This window comes from Mustela lutreola, chromosome X, assembly GCF_030435805.1.
Source record: "Mustela lutreola isolate mMusLut2 chromosome X, mMusLut2.pri, whole genome shotgun sequence".
NCBI lineage: Eukaryota > Metazoa > Chordata > Mammalia > Carnivora > Mustelidae > Mustela > Mustela lutreola.
In genome coordinates, this window is record NC_081308.1 from 95,866,810 (window position 1) to 95,872,343 (window position 5,534).

Here is a 5,534-nt window from a genome sequence, read left to right on the forward strand (position 1 = left end):
TGCATTGATATCCATCAGGGATATTGATCTATAGTTTTCTTTTAGTATGTTTGTCTAGCTTTGGCATCAGCCTAATGCTGGCCTCAACAAATAAGTTTGTAGCTGTTCCCGCTTCTTCAGTTTTTTTTTGGAAGGGTTACCATCAACATTTTTAAATTAAAGAAATAGAATATCATAAATAACATCAAGACATATTGTGTGAATTATGGATAAGAGTTATTTTGTGAAGTGTGTACAGGCATGTGCATGTTTGTGCATGTGTGTGTGCATGTGTGTGTTATGTAATGTGTAAATTATTTTCTTACTGTGGGTTCTGGTTTTAAAGTTTTAATATTCAGTGGTATAAATCAGTCATGCTAATGTCATTCCCCTTGCCAGAACTAAGCAGAGGTTAGTGAGGCAGTTCTGGACAATGAGATATGGAGAAGTTATTTATTTTATGTTTATAGCTATAAAAGGACATAGAGAACAGAGCACTGTTTTGCTCTCTTCCAGTCTGTAGGTATTTTTGGTGACTAGGAGACATGTGAGGCTGCTGCATTCATCTTGTGACTACGTGGGAAGTAACCAACTTACTAAGGAAACAGATTGGAAAAATACAATGAACCTGAGTCCTAGTAACACTATGGAGTCAAGCAATCACTCCTGAAACTGCCCTACCTTCCAGATTTCCTGTTACGTAAGATGAAATAAATGTGTTTCTTTATTGTTTAGCCACTTTTAATTAGATCTGTTTAATTTTGTGATAAGTGAATCAGGGATAAAGATACTTTTTAAAGGTTTTATTTATTTATTTGACAGAAAGAGAGAAAGAGACAGCACAAGCAGGGGGTTGGCAGAGGGAGAGGGAGAAGCTGGCTCCCTGCTGAGCAGGGACATGCAGGGCTAGATCCCAGGACCCTGGGATCATGACCTGAGCTGAAGGCAGATGCTTATCTGACTGAGCCACACAGGTGCCCAAAGAATGAAGATATTTTGTTCTTATTTTTTAAGGTTTTATTTATTTATTTAAGAGAGAGAGGGAGAGAGAGCACGAATAGTAGGGTGAGGGAGAAGCAGACTCCCTGCTGAACAGGGAGATTCCTGGCTCAATCCCAGCACCCAGGGATCATGACCTGAGCCCAAGGCAGACACTTGAATGACTGAGCCACCCAAGCGCTCTTTATTCTTCTTTACAGTTCCTACATCACGCTGTATATATTTGGTGGTCAGGACATTTTTGACAATCAATAAACTTATTATGATGATAAGAGCAGAGTGCCAGAGTGGGGCATTTCTAGAATTTCACCATATTCTTTACAGTGTTTTCTTTTATTTTTTAAAGACTATTTATTTGACAGAGAAAGAGAAAGAGGGAGATAGCAAGAGAGGGAACAGAAACAAGGGGAGTGGGACAGGGAGAAGCAGGCTTCCCACCAAGCAGGGAGCCCAACAAGGGGCTCTATCCCAGGACCCTGGGACCATGACCTGATCTGAAGACAGGCACTTAATGAATGAGCCACCCAGGCAACCCTTTTGCAGTGTTTTCAATTAAAAAAAAAGACTGACCTGCTTATTTTTAGTAAAAATTAGTCTCTAGTACAAAGATTATGTTTTGTCTACGCAGAAAGCTAAAACTGCATCAAAACAATTAAATGAGAATATACCCAGAGCTAAGCATCCTTGAATGCAAATATGAAATACCTATGGCAGTCTTTATCCTAAAAATAATCTTAATTTCTTTGACAAAACCAGACTTGATTTTTAACCAATGTATACACTGAGCTTAGAACAGTTTCTGGCACCAGTAAGTGCTAGATAATTATTTGTTCAAATTAATCAAATGAGCATAATAAAATTACTTAATACATGATTCAAGTAATGGTAGAGGTAATGTCACAAAATGATGCATGATAATTGCCAAATGAATAGTACTGATAAGTCTGTGCCCTTCCTTTTCTTTCCTCGTTTCGTCATTTGAATTTATATTTTTCTCTAAGTTACATTATGGGTTTTTCAATATGCATATTGATTTACTTGCTATAATGTGCTTAGCATATTAAAAGTAGGCAAGAATTTTTTTTTAAAGATGTATTTACTTACTGTAGAGAGAGAGAGTGTAAGCGTGTGCCTGGTGAGGGGAGGGGCCGACTCTCCACTGAGCAGGGAGGCCAATGCAGGGCTCCATCTCTCGACCCACAAGATCATGACCTTAGTGGAAACCACGATTCAGACACCCAGCAGATGGAGTCACCCAAGTGCTCCAGGCAAGGTTTTTAAGCTGAATGTTATATAAATCATAGTCTCTGATAACCCTTCATTTTATAAAGAAAGAAATTAAGTCCTAGAGGGATTTAATGATTTTTCCAGGGGGCATGCTGATCTATTAATAGTTGGAATGGCTAAGACTATAAAGGTATCCCCCTCACTTAACAACATTTTTTTTTACATTACCAAAAAAATAGTAGCTATAATCAATGACAAAATTCTATACTTCCGTAGGTAGTGCCAAATAATAAACTAGAACATTTGGATAATTACAGATCAATAGAATACATACAAAGTTCAATCTTGTTCATTTTAAGTGACAATACATACAGAGTTCCTTCAGTCAGTGCCCTGATCCCAGTCTGTTCTTTGTATAGGGTTTCTTTTGCTCCCTGAGGATTCTGTAATCTTGCTCTCTTTCTTTGCGCTAAGCTACGTCTGAACTACATTTTATCAGTCTGAATCTTTTCTAGACCTTAGACTGCTATTTTATCATGTGCTCTTCTTGCTTTTCTTTATCATGGATTTCTTCTGACTCCTAGATGTGTAGTTAAGAGCACGTACTCTGGAAATCTTAGAAGTTAACTTTGTATGGTGATAGATGATAACTAGACTTATGTGGTAATCATTTTATAATGTATGCATATATCAAATGGTAATGTTGTACACCTGAAACCAATATAATATGTCAATTATATTTCAATTTTAAAAATTTAAGTAGGCTCCATGCTCAGTGTGGAGCCCAACATGGGGCTTGAACTTATGACCCTGAGATCAAGACCTGAGCTGAGACCAAGAGTTGAATGCTTAACCAACTGAAAAATGCAGGCATCCTTACCCCTGCCCCCCAATTTTTCTTTTAAATTAGAGCATGAACTTTAGAACCAGACTGCCTGAGCTCATATTCCCAGCTCCACAGCTCTACCAGTTATTAGCCATATGACTCTGGTTAATAGTCTTAACCTCTCTGTCTCTCGCTTTCTTCATCTGTAAAATAGAGATATTAATAGTGGTAAGGATTAAGTATGTTAACCTTTAAAAATAAAACTGCCAGTTAGTTTACCAGTGAAAATAAGTTTATTAGGGAATAAAACATTGTGATTTGGACAAGTAAGCTACGGCAAAATCATAGACAAGCCCAGAGGACAAAGTAAACGATCCCTCTCTTATGAAAGAAAGGGAGGAGTTGGCAAGGACTGTTATAAAACAAATAATCCATTGGAGTAAACTGGAAATTGGAAGTATAGTGGCTTTTCATTGGCTGTGTTGTGACAGTCTTTCATTGGCTGGGCTGTTGCCAGGGAAAAGGAAAACTTTTTTCTCCTGCTGGGGTAGTAAGGTAGTAGCTAAAGTAGTATTAATTTGCAAGGTATGTCTCTCTCTATTTTAGTTTGCTATTGACCACTAGTGGTAGGGTATGAGGCCTCCCACCGCTGGCTCCCCAACCACATTCTAAATGAGGTTTCCCTTGATTAATTTTCACAAGTAAAATATTTGTTCTACATAAATATTATCTGCTATTATTTTTAGTACTACAGTTGAGCCTTGAACAACAGGGTTAAGGTGAGGGCTGCTGATTTCCCACCCCAGCTGAAAATCTGCATGTAACTCTTAGCTCTTCAAAACTTAACTACTGATAGCCTACTATTGACTAGATGCCATCCAATAACATCAGTGGTCGCTTAACACATATTTGAGATGTTACATGTATCAGACACAGTATTATTATAATAAAGTAAGTTAGAGAAAAGAAAATGTTATCAAAAAATTTGTAAGGGAGAGAAAATACATTACGGTACTATAAAAAAAAATTGTACAGAACAATGTGGTGTGTGAGAAACAGTGTGACTACCAAGCCACATGGACAGAAGCAGCCCAGGGAAGTTCAGTGGCCTCACTCCTGCCCAGTCACCAAGGCCCCACTCCATGTTTCTCAGGCAAGGCCAGGGGTGAGAGCCAGGCCACAGCAAGGCAGCCCTCAGCCAAGGGCGGGTGAGCCACCACTGTCAGATCTCATGCTACTCCCACTGCCACCACCTCTGCCATCTCCAGAAACTCTGATGTCCTTGGTGGCCAAGCTGTACCTGAGTGATTGGTGGGAGTCTGAGAGGCGTTCCAGAAGCTGCAGAGGTTCATCATTGAGGGTACCACCTTGGAGTACCAGGCCCTGGTGAGCCACATAGGAAGCTGCCACTATGGAGCAGTTCACTTTAAACTTTAGGCCTCAGAAGACTTGCACGTCTTCACTACTGCAGCATCTGCAAAAAAGCGGAATACACCCTTCGTGGTACTGGCTTCTCGTTTCAAGCTCCTGAAGGAAGCTGAGGGCACAACCACATACACACTCAGCAAGCACAAAGCACAGCACACCTTCCGTAAGAGATATGGCATTCAGAGATTTACACTCCCCCATCAAACCCTGGAGGCTTTGGAATCATTCCATACTGCCTGGCTAAGGATGCTGTGTGGAGTGTGAGCATTGAGAAATTCAGTGGCAGTGACTGCGGAAAAGCCACAAAAGAGCACAAGACCATCAAGAACATGTTTAAGGAGTAAACGCCTGCTTCTCCCTTCCTGAAAAAGAGGAATGACTGGGGTTAGCAGCTTTGCTATCCCCACTGCACCTCAGTGGTGCTTATGAAAATGGCTGACCCAGGCTGCTGGTTCCATTTGGAGCAGCCATCTTGATCTCTGCTGTTTGCTCCAGCTACTGTTTCTTTATAAAATTTAATTTTTTTATTTGAGTATAGTTGCCATACAATATTACATTAGTTTCAGGTCTACAACATAGTGATTCAGCATCTCTATATGTCACACTATCTGCTATATGTCACACACTGGCTACCATTCGTCACCACACAACACTATTATAATACCATTGACTATATTCCTATGTTGTACCTTTTATTCCCATGACATTCATTCCATAACTGGAGGCCTATATCTCCCACTTCTTTTCACCCGTTTCACTCACCCTCTTCCTTCTTGCAACCCTCAGTTTGTTCTCTGTATTTATAGGTCTGATTCTGCTTTTTGTTTACATATTGGTGTGCTTTGTTTTTTAGACTCCACATATGAGTGAAATCATACAGTTTTTGTCCTTCTCAGTCTGACTTATTTTATATAGCAAAATACCCCCTAGATCTATGTTGTCACAAGTGGCAAGATCTCATTCTTTCTTATGGCTGAGTAATATTCCATTGTGTATATGTATACCACATCTTCTTTACCCATTTAACTGTCAAAGGAACACTTGGGTTGCTTCCATATTTTGCCTATTGTAAATA

General features: G+C 39.6%; 1 pseudogene; it reads left to right on the forward strand.

The window, feature by feature from the left end:
- The first annotated feature begins 4,070 nt into the window (after positions 1-4,070).
- On the forward strand, positions 4,071-4,803 carry LOC131821029 (centromere protein V-like; annotated as a pseudogene).
- Positions 4,804-5,534: the final 731 nt, after the last annotated feature.